The sequence below is a fragment of the Stegodyphus dumicola genome, chromosome 5, assembly GCF_044657685.1.
Source record: "Stegodyphus dumicola isolate Sdum_Otavi_A_Nest chromosome 5, ASM4465768v1".
Taxonomy (NCBI): domain Eukaryota; kingdom Metazoa; phylum Arthropoda; class Arachnida; order Araneae; family Eresidae; genus Stegodyphus; species Stegodyphus dumicola.
In genome coordinates, this window is record NC_140772.1 from 88,563,062 (window position 1) to 88,584,939 (window position 21,878).

The 21,878-nt window shown below is 33.4% G+C and overlaps 1 protein-coding gene across 3 annotated transcripts in view; it reads left to right on the forward strand.

Annotated features, from left to right (window-relative positions):
• LOC118181836 (cell adhesion molecule Dscam1-like) overlaps positions 1 to 21,878 on the forward strand; it is a 1,419,238-nt gene that overhangs the window by 865,760 nt on the left and 531,600 nt on the right. The gene's annotated exons all lie outside the window — the stretch shown is intronic.

Genomic DNA, 21,878 nt, shown 5'->3' on the forward strand with positions numbered 1-21,878 from the left:
CTTATTAAATCTGTCAAAGTCTTGTATAGTAAAGAAAAAAATTGCATCTCTAAATTATTGTAAACAGATTTCTTTTAATTTCTATTGTCCGTTATTTTTGCTAGCGCTATAGTACAATTAAACATAAATTTGAAAAAAAGCCATCTTTTTGAAATCGAAATCTAAACTGATTACGAATAAATATTTCAAGTTTGAAGTTCAAAAGTGAGGCAAGTAAAATGGCCATTACAGGAACGTTTTCTTGCTCTAAGCGATTACGTAAATATCCGAAATCTATGATAATTAGTTTCATCATTTAACAATCAGTTTAGAAAGATACAACAATAACTAAAATTATATCTACATTAAATTTAAAACAAATGTTCTGAAATATTGTGTTATTGTTGCATCAAATATGCATATGTAAAAAAAATCGAGAAAAACAGGTTCGGTGGAAGAGGGCCAAAAATTAATTTCAAAATTTGACCCAAACCAATAAAGGAACCAAGTTGAAGGGAAACGTGTATTTATTCATACTACATTATGGCCTAACCAAAGATTAACGAGAGTATGATAGAAAGTAAGACATTTTAATGTCCATTAAAATTATGAAACAATTTTAACATAATAAAAGTTTTAAAAGTAAATATACCGCTGGTAAAGGAACTTATAATACCAAAAAGAAATCATTTTAGAGGAATGAAGCATTTCTCTCTGTAAAAAAGTTATTTGATAAATTTATCGTCCAGTCATGTGTTCAATGGAAGAAAGATCGGATAATCGCGCAGACCAAGTCAACATTTCAACACCCTGCACGTTGGATTATAGCAACGCTATGAGGAAGAGCGTTATCCCGTTGGAAAATACCTATTGGAGTATTTCTAAAGAATGGCAGCACAATCTGCGCAGTCACAAGTCTGACGAATAAATTTGCTGTCGAGGTGTTTGGGATAATGACAGTGCTTCAGTTATCAAAGGAACTTTCTACCCAGACCAAAACTACTTCTGTAGGTCCACTGTGTCTACTCTGTAGACACCTTGGTTCCAAGTGCTCATCTGGTACTCCTTCTAGCTAAGATTCGGCCATCGCTATCACCAAGACAAAACGGCTCTCATATGAGGGAACAGCATATTTTCACTCCGCTATAAAATGAGCTCTGGTTGGACACCAACGAAGTCTCAAATTGCGGTGATTTGGATTTAGTGGTTGTGGCTGTTAATGGGCGTATAGCTTGAACTGTTCCTCAAGTAATCAATTTGTTACAGTTCATTGTGTTCCTCTAGTACCAAAGCTCGAATATTTCCTGCTGATGTAGTGAGACGCGCCACAGATATGCGGAGATTACGGTGGTTTCCTGTTTGAGTGGTGGCATGTGTGCGGGCAGATATCGACCTTCTTGAAATAGTACCTTTCTGTAACCACTACTACCAACGCCTATGCACAGTGGATACATCTCTTCCAAGTACTTCCGAAATTTCACAAATAGTAAGCTGCTGATACTGCCTTTCTAGATTCTTAAAGGCATTCTTGACTCAAATCTCGCTTTTAACGCGCAATTCGGAAAATAAATGTAGTACACAAAGTTAAAGTCACGTGTTTAAGGAGTAAAAGTTATCCTTCAGATTTTCAAACACGCCTCTCAAAAAATTTCGTTTAACGAGCACAAGTCTTTATTATTGTTGAGCATTCATTTTCCATCAGTTTATATTTTCAAGCATACCCTTTGAAAAACGTTTCAACTGGATCACCTGAATGAAAATGTTGAGCACATAAAATAGTTATTTTTTCAGAACTTCAAACTGATCTCCTAGTCATTCCGGCAAAAACCGAGAGTAGTTGGAAAGATTTCACCACTGAAATAAAAAATTACATCAAAAGATGGCTCGTAAGCTAGATGTTAAATGACCTAAGGGATAAAAGAGTTAATAGATTCTGACAAATTAAGGAAAGAAATGAAAGAGCATTTCCTAGATGCGTGGACTGCGTTAAACTCGGCAGTAGGATTACCCGAGCTCTTTGAATACGTTATTAATATGGAATCGAAATCTTTCTACATTACTGATAAAAGCGAGAAAATTGTCTATCGACATCGGAATCAAAACTGAAAGAATATAAGTTAGAGTTTAGGTCGAGCTGCACCATCTCTTTAAAGTGGGATGTGCCAAGAGGGCTGAAAATCAATTCGAAAAGTGAAGATTCCCAAGGTGCTACTACTGTAATGCGCTCAGGCATTTGAGACCGGCATGTCCAAAATTAGAGAAAAATCAACAATCCGAGTCACGCAATAGTATTGAAGAGGATATCGAGGAAGATTTCCTTGACGCTTATATAAGAAATGGGGAGATTAATGGGAGAGAAATAGAAATTCTTTGGGATACGAGAGCCACAATTGACCTGAGATATGAAACATTTATTAGCGATTCTTTTGCGGTGATTGTGTTCGGATTAAATAAACGTTCAGCGCAAAAATGCCTTGTCTTATGTTAGCCAATGCAAAGTTTTCAAGTGATTTCGGAAAAATTAAAACGAGGGCGAATGTTTGTAGAGATCACCTTAATTAAAGTAGACGTACTTTGGGTTATAAGGTATTTCTTCCGTCTTCTTAGCATGCCTTCCTGGTGTAGTGTTCAGCACGCTCGGCGCATATTCGAGAGGTCCGTGGTTCGAGTCTCGGCGAGGGTATTGCTAATTTTTCATGGTCGCCCGCTTCGAAATAACTTAATATCTCTGCAGTGGCACCCGAACTAAAAACCGTTGGTTGATGAGGACTCCTCACCACGAGGATTTGGCGGTTGAGTCCCCTAATCCCCCTATATACCTTTAAAAGGAGGAGTATATAAGGTATTTATCCCGTCTTTTTAGCATGCCTTCGTTGTGTAGTGGTCAGCACGCTCGGCGCGTATTGGAGAGGTCTGTGGTTCAAGTCCCGGCGAGGGACTCATTTTTCATGTCTCCTGCTTCGACTTAAACTGATGTCTCTACAGAGTAATAAAAGTACTGCATTATTAAATTCAAGAAACTATCATGATTTCTTTCCCGTAGCTCATTCCCAAGCCGTAGCTCAGTGCAGCTTTTCGCTGTTGTTGTTGTTGCTTATGCTCTCTTCTCTGACGTAGTCAGGCCAAGCCCACGAAAGTTTTCGCTGCAAGGAGCGGTAGATTAAGCCTGCCGTTGGCATCAGCCTCAAGCATCTTTCAGGTGACAGGTTTTTAGCTCTTTTCCGCCCCCAATTTTGATGGAGAGCTTCCCGGGGAGACGGGTCCGAAGGTCTCCCATCCTCTCCCCTGCCACCAAATTACATGAGAGAACTTTCGCCTCGCCGCATATTTAGAGTGCCGCCATGTCGCACCGACACTATACGTTTACAAACACGCATGCCTTCTCCGGAATTCTAACCCGGGCTCTTCGGCACGACGGTCAGCGACGCTCAAGCTGAGATTCAGGAAAGTCATAGTCAAAAGCTATGTGAAGAGAAAGCAAACGTTAAGCAACAGAAACAGCTATTTCAGATGAGTCGCGTTTACGAATTATAGTAAATGAAAGGAGATGATCGCAAAGCTGGAATGAGAGCTATTGGTAAAGCGTTCCAGAGAAAGTTGTCTGAACTATAACCTGAATCGAATTCAGGATGTTGCAGAAACAAATGTTAAGAAAAATCCAAAATATATTCATAGCTAAGGTAATATTGCTAGAAATAGAGTAAATTTTGTAAATGCATACTCGAATTTACAAGCAGTTGAAAACGATGTTGCTCTAGAACTTAAGATGCAGTAATTCAAAAGTCTATAATTAGAGATAGAACGGTGAATCATTATCGTTTTCGGAAAATGATCCAGTAATAATTTAAAAGAATGGTAAAATTGACTCTAAAGGTATTTGGTTATAATTGTTTGATCTATGGCAAAAGAGTATGTTGTGATTAATAGATATAAAATTTGTATTACTTGTCTGAGAATGTTTTTATTTCTTGTCTTTTCACCTCGTTCATTTAAATATGAAATGTTATGTGCTGTAGCAAAGAATGACAGCTGTAGATTTTTTTTTATAATATGTCACATGATTCGATGATCCTGGTATGTCTTTCTGTTTAAGCAAATTTGTAACCAAGTGAGTTGTTCTAAGATGAAATATCCCTATAAAGGTATTAACTGTTTATTTAATCTAAAGAGTTAAAATACCCTTTGAAAACCGGAAACGAAAACAAGTTAAACAACTGAATGAGTTCGTTTAACTGAGAGCTTAATTAATATGATGACAATACACCATTGTTTCCTTAAAAGTAAAAAGGATAAAAGTGAATTCAAAATAGAAATGAGTACTTTTGTTAATATTTCTGTTGAAACATCTAAAAACTGTGATCAAAAATGAACACAGTTATGAGTATATAATGTAATGAAATGACATGGGATTATGATTAGCGTTTTCTTCAATTTCGTTCTTGATGTGTTTCTATTTTTTCATTTTGCATCTTAATCTGGGAAGCAGGTTAAAATCCTATTCGTTTAGCTTCGTAACTTCTAAGCAATTGAGTGGATAAATTTAGCATTCGTAATTTCGTCTCAGGTGCAGATACTTAAGTATCTTTTGCCTCCGCTTAATTTGCTTTCTTTTTACCTTTGTTTTTGCTATGGAAGTATCATTGTAAATTAGCTATCGAAGAATTAGTCTTATTAAATGAATACCATTTTAGCATTTTTCATCCTTAGAAGCATGAAATACTTTCACTCATTTCTTAACCCATTTTGTTTATCTGGTATAAAAATGATTTTAGTAACAGATACTGCATATCAGACCAAATATTCGTTTTCCAGATTTCAGCAATCAGGTGTCAGATTCCGTGTAGCTTAAATACAATTTGCTAAAAAATCGCAGTGCAATTTACTTAAACTTCTTTTCCCATCTTGTTTTAAGCAAATGGAATTATTTATTCTATTAGCCTTGAGTCTTGTAATTACCCTATAACATTCTACATTAGGTTTAAATTCTTTTCTTCAATATTTGAGTGTCAGATTGTCGTAATATGTCTATATCTAACTGTATAATCATCCATCTATCTTCTATACACATACACACACACACACACACACACACACACATATATATATATATATCCATCTTATATACATATATATTGTTACGAATTTGATATATATAAATATTATACACATAGATATAAAAATTTCGATAAATTAATTGTAAATAAATAATTATTATCAATGACGTGCTGAATACCGTGAAATTAATTAAATAATCAAAACAGGAAAAATTACACAAAAGTAATAGAATGCTATACTATTATTTAATATTGAGTGAATTTTATTTTATTTCATAGTCGTCTGATTTTTTTAAAGTTATGATTAAACATCTTTGGAACATATGTTTTATATTATTGCATATGTGCATATCTTTTGCAAGGTATTTCTCGAGTAAAATATGCAATTTCCTAGCTGGGACTAGAACTCTGGGCCTCTGGAATGCGCATCGAGTATGCTTTCAATTACATCACAAAGGCATGCAGAAAAGGGGGAGAAAATACCTTATATTTCCTGTAATTTGTCTTTTTCTTGATTATATATATATAAAGAGTATCCCGTAAATGTTGTGACAAAGTTCTGCGGCAGGTAGGGCACATCATAAGGATTAGGAATTGCATAGGAACCCCTGCCCAGAAACGTCATTCTATGCCACCAGGGGGAGTTGTACAGAAGAGTGCTAATGGATAGTGAGGATTGTCTCATTCGAGCGGTAGGCACTATAGGAACGGAGAGCTTGTGAACATGTGGTACCAATATGATGAAGCTGCTGCACATTTTGGACTTTATGTTCGTAGCCATTTGAACAGATCATTCCCGCATCGATGGATTTGGTTTTGTGATGGACTGGTTCCCTGGGCCCCCGCGCTCATCGGATTTATTGAGCCTTGATTTCTATTCCTGGGAAGCCATCAAAAGTGTCGTGTATCACGATCCTGTTGTGTCTGAAATGGATCTCGTGACAAGACCGGCAGTTTAAGTTTATTAATCAAATAAACTGCCGGTGTGTTTGAACATGACGCCAATCAATGATCCGTCGTTGTCAAGCATGTTTGACGTCTGCATGTTTGGCGTACACCATCTGTATCCATGCTCAATAAATATTTCAAATTAATCACTCTCTTGTTTCCTTTCCCATCTTCTACCTCTGCTACCACTTACCCCTGACACTTCCGGGCCTGGGTTCCTATTCACTTCGTATGATGTGCCCTACCTCCCCCAGAAGTTTCTCGTAACATTTACGGGACATCCTGTATATGTATAGATAGATAGATAGATAGAATGTATATGTTAGTGTGTGGGTCTGTGAATGTAGTAGAGGACCTCCAGTATCTCGTATAAGTACTTCATACGTAAGTACTGAGCTCGCCATTTATTGATCAATATGAGCTGCATGGCTCCGTTGGGTTGTGGGTACATTGAAAGGCATATAGCACCAGGATGCCAAGCATTTTCGAATGTTATCAAAGTTTAACTAAATTTCAGCAGTGAATTCTTTGTACTGCCAAGGGCTTGCGTCAAGGAATATCGAGAATAAGTCATGCATGTCTCTTCAACCAATCAGAGATTACAAGACTTACGAGATAACGATTTTTGTTTTTTCTGGCATCATAAATACGCCGTGAACTGTGACTCACATCGATTTAGACGACTCATTATCTAGAACAATGCCTAAAGTGCAGCGCAGGATGCCACCTATAGATTTGGTTTGGTTTATTTGATTACGGCAAAGAACTCGAAGGCTATCTGCGTAAAGTGAGGAATGCTTTCATGGAGGACATTATAAGGGTATTTGACTAAGGGTAACAAGTTACACATGGGGAAACCTCGAAAACACCAATTCAGCCAGCTCGTTCACGGGACTCGAATCTCTGACCGAACTGCCAGTGTTCAGCGACATTATCTCTCGGCCACTGGTCGGCTGGTGTCATCCATAGACAAGGCGTATACTAGAATTATTGCTTAATGAAAAAAGTAGAAATTCCTCAACACGTTATGCGACAAAATAACTTAGCTAAGTATTTTTTCCCCAATGGCTTCCCAATATTAAGGCCAGAAATAGTGGTCGTTTCATTGTGGAGGCACCTAACAGGCGGCCACCATTACTTCCTATGAGGTCAAAGACGATTTTACTTCCATGCCTTCTAAGAGTTTCGAACCTGGGCCCTTCGGTGAGGCAGTTAAACTCCCCTAACCACTGTACCGCTTGGACGGCTGCTAAGCATTGTAAATTCCAAATAGCTAGCTGTAAAATTCTTCAAAAACTTTCCGGTAAGTTTATAAGCTTCTCTATATTGAAACTTATCAAAGATTTAAATGAGATCTGACTGGTCGATTTTGAAGCTTTTGTGGTCAATGGCATTTGAGAATTTAAGCTTATTTAAATTAATGTTATTGATTTATATGTTACTCTTTTACAAATCCCAAAAAACAAATGAAACTTTTTTTATTTTAATTTTCCTGTAATCAAGTAATTGAATATAATTTCTAATATTTTTACATATTGTTAGTTCCCCTTCTGATGCATAATCAGCCATTTTTTTAAAGTATGTTTTTTTTCATGATTAGTTATATCTTATAGAATAAAATTCAATAATGCAATACAAATCTTAATTGACCATCTTGACAAATGTGAAATGTCGAGACTGTTTACCGTTGCATATATTTACTGAACTTTTTCTGATTAATATCCAATAAAATATTGAAGTGAAAAGGAATTATTTCTTATTATGTACACAATTTTAAAAAAATTAAAAAGACATTTAGCTGTATCGAGATTATACATGGAAAGCAGACACTGCATTTACAAAATTTTCTCTGTAAGTGATTTTAAAAAGATGAAAGTATGTAAATAAAAAATTATAATGAAGATATAATCTAATTAGAGTTTTACTAAGTTCGTGTTTTGTAGATGATGCACTGTTAAGCGAATAAAAATGTTACCGGATACAGGGAAAAAATTGTCTTATCTAAATACATTTGATTTAATTGCAAATTTATCATAAAGCACTTTTACATTCTGTTACAAATTAAATAGAAAGTTTTAAAAAAAACATAACATATATACATACAGCATTTTATCCATGAATAATATCTCTTAATTTTTTCCTACCTCTTTTCTAATTAGAAATTTTAATCTTCAGAAGACTCAGAAACCTCAATGATGACAAATCGCAAATTTTACGTGCATAGTTAAAGCTCAGGAGTGCATGTAAAAAGCATTTATTCGCAAACTCCTCTTCAAAATTTAAACTTCAATCGAATTTCCTGTAAGAAAAAAGTAAATTTCTTTGAAACGTTAAGATACAGCAAATCTTATTAACGAGACTTGGCTCGCGTCGCCTAATTTCAGTAATGGGCTGAAAACAGCAGGAAGATTATCTTTTCTATTTTTATTTTATAAATCTTACTCCTCCTTGAGTTATCGATCTAACATAGATTACATTAAGTGCGAGAAGACGTTGCCAACATCGAACAGCAAATTCCGCACTCCACTAAATCGCGTAATGATGATAAATTCGCCAAAAACACGCCAAATCAGTGCTTAGGTAAACATTGCGTAAAAGAAAAGATCTTAAGGCTGCCTAAGGAAAATCTGGCAGTGTTCTGAAAATTCTGCTTTAACAAGCGAAGCAGCAAATCAGATAAATTAAAAATAATAGAAGATCACTTGACAGAATGCTTCTAATGGTTAGATAGTTTAAAAGCAAATAATGGTAGGCAGTGCATTACATTAACATGTAATGATGAATCGGTTGCACTGTAGATAATATTTATTTTAATGTTAGCATGTGTTATCACTTACGGATAATAAGTAATTGTGTACGTAATATAAAACAATTTTAGACTTCCTGCCGCTCTTAAGTCTAGTGAAGTATCTCATTCCTCTAGAACTGGCTTTTGTTATTCATTAAAATTCGCATTATTTATCCCATCATCGGCCAAGCAGTAAAATCGCTGAACATTGTTAGTTCATTTTGGGTTCGGATCTTCGCGAACGAGCTGGCTGGATGAGACGTTTCATAGTTTTTTCCATATGCAACATGAGCCAGTTTCAATTAAAACGCCCTCCACGAGGACATCTTTTCCCTTAAGGTCTTTTGCCATTGTCTATGTAACCTAATCTCACCTTGTCTATTAGACATAAGTAACTGCTGGAATCCAAAAATTAAAATTATTAACTGAAAAAGTTATTAAATATCGAATTTTTCAATCCAATCTTCGAATTTATTTAAGCTGATCTTAACATTAAATTTTCTGTAATGTTCATTAGATAAAGAACAAAATACTAAAAGATAAGTATTCCTAGAGTAATACTAATATGGAAACTAACAGGCCGGTGATTTAACCTTGCACTGTGTGCGGATTTGTTTCTTACTGATTTATCTATTAGGACAGGGAGAGTTACGACCCATCTCAGATATCTCTGTAATATGGGCCTAAAAATAAAACATTTAAAATTTATGTTAAACTAGTACATTGTTAAGCAATCAGCATAGAAAGGAGTAAAATAGGTATTTCTGTTTTTTAAGGACTTTTATTATGAACATTCTTCAATTGCGATTATGTTATTACCGGGTAATGTTTTATGTACCAGGTAAAGAACGCAAAATTACCTGATAATAAAGAGGGAAGGTAACAGCTAGTATTCTGGAGTGCTACCTTAATATAAACTAAAAATTCTGAAAAATAAACACGACCTTTATTTAGAAGTACTTGATAGATTCCGCTGGATAGCGTCTTTTAAAACTACCAGTCGCAGTGGATGATTTGCATGGTCAGTAATCCATTCATGCTGAAAATAATGTCTTTTCATTCGATTGTCGCCAGAGTTTGAAAGCAAGGGCTTCTCTTGAAAGAAGCAATGAAGAATTGTATTCCATCCCGCATAAATGTTACAAAATGCTAATGTCTGTCTTTTATCCAAGTTAGACTGATTTATGGGCTTTCCAAGGAACGTTGGTTTGTATTGGCTGATTTGATTAGTTGGTTTGATTGGCAACAAGGAAAGTTGGCTTTATTACGCAGTTAACGCAGCAATATGCTAGTTTCTCGGGAGCCGAACATGACTAGACTAACTCTTGAGACGAACTCTTGACTAGACTAACTCTTGAATAGACTAACTCTTGTCATTTCAGTAAATGAGTGGGCAAAGGCTTCTAAGAAGTTTGAAATAATTTTAATTTAGATTTATACAGTACTATACACGTACATATAAATACAGGATTACTCATATCCATGAATATTACATAACTTCATAACAAATAATCTATGGAAAACTAACATCAAAGTTTATTAGACTGAAATAGAGCCAAAGAGTCTACTATTTTTACATGTTTTCCCAAATATGCCCATGATCGACAACAACCTCAGCATAGGTAATAATGTGTGAAGAACCTGATTAGCAGCCAATGAAAACACAAAGACTATGTTCTTGATAACAAACCCCTCACAAGAAAACAGTTCGTGGAATTATGTCCGAAGTCAACACCGGTCATTGCCCAAAGAAAACGTCTTGACAATGATCTTTGAATTAGACAACAGTATAAGTATTTTTTTTAAAATTAGTCATTAATGTTTAGTTTAAAAACATTTTCCAATATATTCAAATAAATTTATCCATTTGCGCAAAAATGCCTTTCAAAGCAGCAAAAAAGCATCTAGAGTTTGTGAAACGTGCAAGGAAACAAACATAACGATTTCATCCCTGTTTCGGTGTAATAAAATTTGGTATCGGTTATGTATAAAAATTTTTCGAATAAGATTAAATATCATAAATTTGTAAAATGTTTCATGAAATTGTAAGTAAATCTCTATAAATACGCACGAATACCTAAAACTAATGCAATTAACGACTTAGTTATTTGGTTATGTATAAAATTATGGTAATCAAATACAAGAGAAATCAAATAATCATATGTGGCACTATTTGTGAAAGTAAAGAATTTTTTCATATGTTGTCCTGATATTTTAAATTAAGTATTTTAAGGTAATTTAATGTAATCTTATTTACAATAAATTTAATATATATTTATATATTTAATGTAATCTTATTTACATTGAATTTAATGTATATTTATATATTTAATGTAATCTTATTGAAAATTTCAATATTGTATCATTAAAATTTGTTAAAGTATTATACCGGAAATTCGATGTTAAACCAGTGCTATTTACAAATATTTTTAAATATTACGTTAACATTTTAACAATTCTTTTAAAACTTCTGCAGAAAATATGTATATTTCACAAATTGTCCCACCCCAAAAGAAGGTTAACGAAATATATGCGCCTTGCAGTATAATTTACATACTACATACAGAGAAAACGATTTCCTCAGAATAAGTGCCTTATGTTTCAAATTTGTTATTTGTTAGAAACGCACACATAAAATATTATAAAATAATAATTATAGCATATGCAAGCACATAATACTATTAACTGTATGTTTACCGATTTAAGTTCGCCTTTTCATCTTTTATCTTTAATTCTTCAAAGGTATCGAATTACTTGTTGCTTCTCTGGATTTTATTAAATATTATTGCTATCATATTTTGATTCAATTTGAATAAAAAAGTAGCGGTAGTTATAAAACTCTATCTTATATTTCCATTCCATTTATGAGTGTAAATGCAATTTAAAGGACAAATATTTACTTTAATGTTATTCCGAAATAGCATTAATATCAATTTAAATTTCTTTTGGCTTTATAGAACGACTAATGATACAGAGCAAGTTTTAATTAATTTTAAACTTACAGTAAACAAAGTCTAAGAAAAATTTACAAATAAACTTAAAATGCATTTATGTATATTTTATATATATATTTATTTTATTTTATATTTTTATATTATATTTATATAGGATTTTATTAATCTTATTAGACATTAAATTGCACTGCACGATAAACATTTGGATGCTGACTGAAAAAAATTGTAAACGCTTAACCCAAATGAAAAGAATGTTTAATTTCCTTAGCTCGAGCTGCAATTGTCATAAGAATTTTCAAGCTGATCAGTAAATAAATAAAGGTAAAGTTAGATGCAATATATGTACACACATACACAGTAAAATGCAATCAGAATAAAATAATGTAATTTGAATGAAACAACTTTAAAATAAATTAATAAGAAATTTGTCACCGTAGCATTGATTTTACGAGCTTATCTCTTCATTTACATGAAACCATACTTTAATAATATTACAGATTAGGAGATTTAGTGATGCATTACTCTTTAAGGTACTTTTCCGTTTCGCCGGCGCAAATCTCGCCAAGCAGACTTTATTGGCGACAGCATAGAGTACACACATAAAAAATGTTAACAAATGTTAGTTCTAAGAATTTTTTTATTTTGAAGGCATTTTTTAATATCGTTTAAATTTTTGAAAAAAGCCCATAACTAAAGACATTAATTTAAAAATTTATTATGCTTTCATGGTTCAACAAGCTGATTCGCCGGTTCATACCACGTGACCATCAAGTGATCTTATCTCACGTAAACTACGTTAGAAAAATCTTATTCTCTCAGTAAAGTTTAAATGCAAGAATTACTCGTATTTCAATTCGTACGAAGAGCTTACTCAGAAATTATGTAAAGCCGCAGTGCTTTACTTCGCTAGTGCATTCTCATTAGAATTGATGAAGTTAACTCTTTACTTTGCCTTTTCTACATTTTCACCTTCGGGTGAGCGGTATGATTGCATTCTAATTGACCTAATTACCGCTAATGCCCTTAGGGCATACAATTGTATGCAATCTGGCAAAAATTATATGCAACTGCATGCCAGTATTGAAAGAACCAATCAATCAGATAAGAAATGGCTGTGACTTGTTTTGAAAATGAGGCGTAAAAGGTTACCAGTGAGGATATTACGTTTGGCATCAGTTATACCATTATTGGCGACTTTATCGCCTGCGCGGGCAAAACTGAAAAGTACCTCCTTTAATTTCAGATTCTTTCCCTGAAATATGACCAAAGATTTTAGTTGAATTGAGGTCAAATAACTTTCTGGGCAATTAAGAATACGTGTTTGATGTTTTTGAAAAGTTCCTTTTACTTTGTCGACTACGTCACGGTGTAAAATCTCGTTAAAAATTGCCACTTTTACCCACAACACACTTTTTTTTAAAAAATTGTCTCTACTTTCTTCTTTACAAATTCAATGTGGGGATTTGAATTCATTATACCAGTAATCAGTATAAGTGACTCGATACCACGGATAGCGATTTAACTTCTGGATACACATTTTTGTGATATTTCACAGTCTCATGATCCACATGCTTTCAAAATTAGTGCTTTCATTGGGTGATTTTCTAAGATACTGAGAATGTTACTGTGAACATGCATAGGGTCTTATGAAACGGAAAAAAGGATACATTCCCAATCATTTTGCCTGCACAATGCATATGCTTTGCCTAAATGAATGGTTGTGCTTTCAAGCAGACTATTAAATTTGCTACTTCGGCACCTCACATGAAGAAATGAACATTTCGTTAAATTTGCTTAGAAGCAGTTTATAACTTTTACACTCGAGACTTGACTCTCGGTCACCACTATTTGACGCGAAAACTCGAAAGATGACTCACCACTCGATACACGGTATTCGACTACCCACCCCATATTTGAGCGATAACGATGTTTTAATTAGTTTTGGCTCGAGCAATTGTTTATATTTTTTCATCCGGTGTTCAGTTTATCGTGGAAGAATTCTAGCGTTGTCTTTAAAGGAATCGCAACAGAACAATTAGAATTATACTTAAGGTCATATTCTTGCATAATTCCTATTTATTCATTGGTTTAAGTGCGCTGATTTCTTATACACTTTTCACCAAATTAACATTAATGCTTATGAAAAGTTTTTATCCACAAAATTCCTTTATAGACTGTTAATACATTTGCCGAATATATATTACTGAAATGATATGAAGTTTCAATGGTTTCTTCACAAAATGAAATTTCGAACTTCTAAATAAATTAATAGCCGTCGGAATAATAAACATAAACGTAAAGACGATAAAAAAAATTGAAACAGATAATCTAGATCAACAAATTATATGACAATCTCCGATAATGAAAGCGAAATTAAATCCTTATAGATAATCTAAATCAATAAATTAAAGCGAGATTATAAAAACGAACTGAAAAGAAAATGAAGTAGGTAACGTAGAATATACTATACAGTTTATGATGAATAAGATATGAAAGATATACAGTAATGTAAGTGAGGATACCAGCAGTTTAAAACCGCAATCTAAAGCAAAATTGACAGCGGTTTTAGGCAACAGTTCGGATGTACGTACTCTGTCAAATATGGAAATTTCTTGTACTTTGCCCATAGATGAATTCTTTATGCATGTTATTTCGGTAAAAGTATATTTACGGGTATCCCTTGGCGAAAATTGGCGCTTTTTGTCGGTGCATAGATACAGACTTTGTTCAATTCTTTGACTTGTTACTTTGGCTTTGTGCAGCGGAGATTTTAGCGCCGAAAATCGCCCTACAAACAGACAAAATAACAAGTCAAAGACTAGCGCAAACTCGGTATCCATGTATATATTGATCTATTTTCACTTAAAAGAAATCACAGAATTGTACAAACTACGTACTGTGCACTCCCTTGATTTTATACATGTACACGTCGACCTATTTTCACTTAAAAAATCAGAGAATTGCACAAACTTGGCATTGTACACTCCTTTGACTTTGTACACGTACACAGCGATATATTGTTACTTAAAATTTCAAAGGAGCACTCAATTTTAGGCAAACAAAAATTACATAATCTCAATAAACTACATTTTAAAACAAACAACGAAATAGCATAAAAAAGGAAAAATCTCTTGTGCATCTAAACACTACACAAAGCAAATATCCACTTACCTTATTTAGAAATTTCTTCGACCTCAGTCTGTGGCAGAAAAGGTAAAATCCTAGGAGACCCAACACCCTTGGCGACAAACCGGGAAAGTGCAGAATCACCCACTGCTTCGCGTGTTTCTAAAAATCGGCAACTTGAAAATAACAAGTCAAAAAATTGCACAAACTCGGTATCCATGTACACATCGACCTATTTTCACTTAAAAAGGCATCAATGTATTGCACACTACCTTGACTTTGTCCATGTACACATGGATACGCGTCATATAAGTGGGCGCGCCAAGGGTATGGGCTCTGCTAGGGTCCAACCGCACACAAAATTCCCTAACAGCATCCAAAAACTTACTAAAATTATCTGAACTCGAATCCGTATATCGGCGTCGCCACATAAATTCACAAAGATAAGAGTCAAAAATCCTGTCCGGAAAATGGCTACCAAGTAAACCTTCATTTACACACCAGTCAATTAATGCACTTTTCCCCTTTGGTTCCAAATCGTACAGAAACTCAAATTAATCTTACTACATTCAGCCATTCTACCGTCTAAACAACAAAATAAGCAATGTACTTCCTAACCAACACACACCGCAACAAGCCCTTACAAAACATACCAGAATTTACTGCAATCCATGTATCCGATTACGTCATGATAGGATTTCCATAACATTCAACTTCTCAGGTTACCATAAATAAAACAACAACTTGGCGATAAATGAAACAACAACTTCGCGATAATACAAAGGGTACCCTTCAGTCTACTCTAAACGTTATTTCAATGTTAATTCAAAGATTTTAAGCATATTATTTTAATGTAAAACTTTCTTATTTTTCAATTGTAAATGCTTTTTTTTTCAAATTATTGTATTTTAATAACCTAGTTACCAGTGATCAGTAAATAGGTTTTAGAAATTTCTATGGTATCAAATGTGAAGTGATAAAATAATCAAATAAATCTCCCTAAAACCTTGGCAGTCATTTATTTATTGCTTTCACGTAATTGATGTTTACTGGAAAAATATATGCAGAGTATTTGAATACGAAAATTTCTTATCGAGAGTATTTGAATAGGGAAATAAGATTAAATAGAAATCTTTTCCTGTGATTTAAAAAGCATTCAACTTAGCATCTTTTCATTTTGGGTAAGCCTCGAATAACCTGCCATAGCCATGAATTTAATTTCTATTGTGGCAGTAATTTCTCTTTTCATTTCCTCTTGATGCTATCTGTAGCTATAATTTATGCTAGTCATTTAATACGCGCACTTAAAAAGAAGTTTTCTGACCATGTAATGTCTGAAACAAGTAATAATAAAAATAAAAATAATCCGGTTTATTATCTGGACCAGATTTAGATATAGCAAAAATTGACGATTTGGCGAAAAGTTCGAAGCACAAAAATATTTACGATACGTTTAAGATACAGAAAATCCAAGGAGAAAATGTAACATAACAGATATTTGTAAAATTGGAAATTTTTTATATAAATTAAACAACTTCTCAAAGAAATTGGTTAGAGAACTAAGATTCAGGAGTAATTATGAAAATGCGGATATCATTTAAAATGTCTGAAAACATTCATTTTAGGATGCTTTTGTCGCCACATAAACTGAGTTAAATAAGAATCTAATTGATTGTGGTCAGTATCGTTTCGGCGTTTATTCGCGCTTCCCCGTAACATTTCAATAACTTGCGTATGACAACCAGTATCGGAATCGATAAATTTATATTTATGGTCAAAGCTGAAATATTCATATCTGGCCTCCGCTAATCTCAGTACATTATATTGCCATCAATAATATTTTTTCCAATAACTTTAAGGAAAGTTCTGACAAAGCGGTTATAGCAATTAAAAAGCATTCTTCTCGGCAAATCCCGCATAGATCTTTTGGGGTGGAACGATACCGCCACTCCGTATCCTTCCGCCCCAAAAGGCCCCAAAGGTTCCCGTCGAAAAACCGACGCGAAAGCAGACTTTCATAAACTTCGCCAATATTAACAGTGCCCCCCTATTTTAACTGACGGTCTAACTATTAATGCATGGTCAAAGACTTCCCTTATGTAATTGCTCCAGTCCAATCCTAGCAGAGCAATGATTCATATTAAGTTACGCTGACCAAATTCAAGGGAAGTTAATTCTAAATACCATGCATAAAAGAAACAGATTGCCATGAAGAAACTGATTCTTTATACTCCAAACCATTTTTGAGAACGTAATCCCTTTTTTTCCCCCAGCATGTCCATATCTTCACATATCTATTTCGGTGTTTCCTTCCGAAAGAAGTAGAACTTCATTTTATGGTTTTTTGTGCACTTTATGCCAGAGTGAATAATTCCTCTTTCCTGAAGAAACTATGTGTAGATGTTTTATCATTAGGTAAGTTGCAAATTTTGATAATACAGTAATAACAAAAATACAAGGTCATCATTAAATCTTTAGAATTTGTATTCTCGTTCCATTCTAAAGGCCTTCTTTCCCCTTCTTTCATTCTTTCCCCTCCAGGTAAACATTGTAACTAGTTTAAACTTTGGTGACTTCATGTTAACCAATCTTTGGCTAGTTTAGCTAAACATTTGGCGACGACTCCGGTCCCGATAACAAAATAGTACCCTCTGGACTCACTAGTGTCTTTTAGCAATTCTTACCAAATCTGGCGACAAAATTTAGTTACCAAAACCATCGACAACTTGGTCGTATATCACCAATTTGAACAGAGAGCAATTTACCTCAATGGTAAATGGACTCAATCCTTTTATCGTTATTTTTCCGGGGATGCCTCGCATTCTGGGTTTTTCTGATTTCCTTATCCAAGGGATACAATTTACATATAATTTTGCTAAAATTATTTATATGAATACCACATTTTTAACAGTATTTATGCTTGTCTTAAGTTCTATATCTGGGTCTTGTTATTATAATTACTGTTATATTATTCCGCGAACGTCATTTCTATTATCCAGTATGCTCCTAGAAGGGAACTATCTGGTATTAAAATATTAATGCCGCTCGAAATATTAAAGCACGTTACGCATTTAACGAAAGCCATAACTTATGTTAGTCTTTTAATATACGCACGTAAATATAAGTTTACTGATTATGTAGTGTCTGAAATATAAAATAATACTAAAAAGAATCCGGTTACCTTATGATACAAAATATGGGAACTGAGGCATAAAAAAGAATCCCGCATACAGAAATGAAAACCGTGATCTTCTTTTTAGAAGTAGTCACAAATATTTCAGAAGTTATTGAAACATTAGCTTTGAAGCACCACACTAAATAAGACGAATATATGAGAAAAACCCTAGCAGTATTCAAGATCACGTATCGCTTGCCTATCCCAACAGTCCCAAGAAAACATAACACGCTGAAATATGTCTATTTGTCAAGTGGTAATTCAAGAGGTTAGGGCTTTACACGAAGCGAATTTTTTGAACAAACTATGTTGGTTCCAGCAGTTTATTTCTTTTTCTCTGGACATCACGTAGAAAGCTGCGTAACATACAAGAAATGATGGCAAAAATTTTGTCTTGCCTTAGAGAGAATTAGGAAAGTTCAGATAGCGTCACGTATTCGATTTTTCAGAATAAGAAAATTAAATATATAACTGGAGGTGTTGTTAATTTCCACTCGAATGCGGCATTTAGGACTAAACTTGAAACATCAGCCTTTATTTATATGGTAGAATTTGTCCTTAGTTCTCGCATTTATACAGCTCTCGTGCTGAATACAACCAGACTAGTATTGCGTATTATTTAAATTCAAATAATTCATTAAAATGAAGCATTTGAGAATACAAGATAACTAATATTTGAACACATTGTATTGTATCATCACGTGAAGACATATTTCTTTCTATGTATTTACAATATATTGTAAAATAAAATTGTATAAAAAATACGTTTAAAACTCATCCCATACTGATTTCGGAATGAACCAAATGCAAAAATAAAAAAGGGTTGATCTTTGGATTATGGTAACTTGGCAATTTTTTGGCGAAAATTTGGCGACCATCTCCTACAGCAAACCTCTATTTTTTTTTTTTTTTTCCCCGCTGCCATTTTGTCTTCACCAAGTAAAGACATGTTTTTCTTTTTATTTACTCAACACTTTTTCCAATAATCTACTAGCCGAATTACACTTGTGCTAGAAATTTTATGTAACAAAACTGCTTAATCATGACAAATATTAACTGCAAAATTGGGAAAAAGTGCACAATCCCAAACTGCTTGCGCGTTTTTCAGAATAGCACATACACATAAACCATTTACACGTCGACTTATTTTTACTTAAAAAAACATCCCAGAATTGCACAAAAATGGCATTGCACACACTCTTAACTTTATACATCTACACTGCTATTTTCTCATAAATTACAAAAATTTGCACGAAAATGCAAAAAAATTCTGTGAATCTTTAAACTCGGTAAAAAGCACATATATGAAATTACCTGATCGCGAAAAAGTATATACCCTTTCCAAGGATGAACATTTCCACGTATAAAATAAATAAAATATCCAAAAACTTTTACCATGGGATCCAAAAATTAACCAACACTGTTTCACACAACACAGAATAAAGCTAAATACAAAATTTCCAGATTTTTTCCAGATTTCCCCCCTTTTCCGATTAAAGAACTGTAATTCGTCCATTAATGTCACATGACATATCTCATGATCTCTCATTTCCCTCACACAAAATAATGCGTAATCGGAATTGAGTACTTCTCACATTATTACCAAAGTCCTAGGTAGTAACCTTTATCGCCTCGAAAATGTCGCCAAACTACCAGTTACGATATTCCAAAGATCAGCCTAAAAAAGCAAGCACAGTGGCAAGCTGAAATAAACAGGGGTTTGGGGGGGGCAAAATATGGAAAAAACAAAAATGAAAAGGAAATATACATCTTCGCAGCATCGCCTTGAGAGGGGAGTACAATGAAAGAAGTAAATAAATAAAATAGCCTATTTCTAAAATTCACGATTAAGACAAATGAAAGTTTATAGATATTACCTTCTAACAAGAACCAATAAAGAACCTTATGATAAACACAAATTAAAGCTTAAGATTTAAAATAATCTTAGAAAGACAATTAAAGTAATCTATGAACTTAACAGTCCAGCCCCTCAGAATTATTGCAAAAGTTTAGAAAATGCAAAATTATTGCATCAAAAGCATAAAAAAATTCAAAAAAATTGATAAATAATGGACAAATAAAAGAAATATTTTGAGAGGATGGAGTCACAAACAACACTTGAAAAAATAATAATCCAATACTTGAAAAAATAAAATCATATACAAATAGTTTAATGCAAATTTGAAAACAAGAAATTGTATCCCAATTTTGAAAATATACAAGCCAGGTTAAAAAAATAATAATATACTTCATAAAGAAGCAAAAGAAAAGCTTAAAAATGTAATATATATTTTTTTTTCACTAAGATTCGATCGAGTCCAAAAATATACAAATTAATCCAACGCATAATCAAAAATAAAAGAAATAAATTAAAATTTGGTCTAAAAATATCAAATAAATATTAAAAATAAAAAACAGAGAAGTAATTTTTTAAAATATGTAACACAAGAGCAAGAAACGTTTTGACGTGAAAAAATATATGAATACGCCTCTGTAGAAGCAAAGCCTAAAATGTGTCAAAGGTAGTATCGGGTTTTGAGGGCCGTAAAAAATCGCCAAACTATTGTTGATGCCAGTGCTGCCAAAAATAATTGGGGCAACCATAATGCAAGAAAGAAAGTATAATAAAAAATAACTATCTAAGATTGATGTTTTAATTTAGATGAAAGGTTAATTTCATATAATACTTTATTATTATAATTTATATAAGAAAGGCTAAACATGACTGAATGGAAGCATAAGAGGAAATAACTATTTCAGATCATTGTTATAATTTATATAAAAATTGCTAAACATAACTGAATAGATGCCTGCATCGCTATTTGGCTATTTCGCTACCGAATTATCGCTAAACATAATTTCATCTCGTTGGTTGTTCAAACATAATTTTCTATAATGAATGATGCTTTTTCTGTGAAAAAACTCTCGATAAAGTGCAGAATCGCCCATTTGATTGTTTGCTGCTTTTTACAAGGTAAACACAATTGAATTTTTGTCAATTTTCTTTTACGTTTTAAGAGAAAATAGGTCGATGTGTACATAGATAAAGTCAAAAGTGCCATTTTTGTGCAATTCTGAGATTTTGTTTTAAGTGAAAATAGTTCAATGTGTACATGGAAACCGAGTATGTACAATTCTTAAAAACGCGTCAAGCAGTGGGTGATTCTGCAGTTTACCCAAAATTCTATTGCAGACTATTCGTTATGGGCAATTCCCAAATTGTTAAATCTCTAGGATATCAAAAAAGGATTTAAAATGAAAAATGATTTAAAAATTAAACTAGTATTTCAATGGCGTCTTAAGAAATATAGAACTATATAAACTTACCCAATCTGAAATTAACGCGTACGCTAGATTTGGCGCGCTGTTAAATGGGCACGTTTGCTAGATTTGGCGCTTTTGCGCATAAATTTTTGCTGCAATTTTTTTACTGTCCTCAAAACGGAATAGTACTATGTAAAATAATGAACTTAAACTATGAAGTTTAAACTGATTGAGCTCAATAAAAATAATACGAAGAAACTTGGTACTTACGTATTATTCTGTCTACCGACCAAGTAGACGATTTAGCGCCGATGACGGATGACTCACTTCCTTCAGACTTGCGCAGTAATGATTCGTGATTAGCGACCGTTGCTGAAATTTCCGCCAAGGGTCAAATGGGATAATACGTAAATACCAAAAACTTCTATTGTAACATAAAATGTGTAGAAGTAAAAATGAATTATTTAAAAAAGTAAAAGATGTCGAATCCTAAAGAAAGGCCGTCAGTTTGAGTTCAAGTGAAGTATTTATTCGTTTCACTTCAACGAATAGGAAAAGTTACAGAGTTTTAATAATGTAATGTACTATGG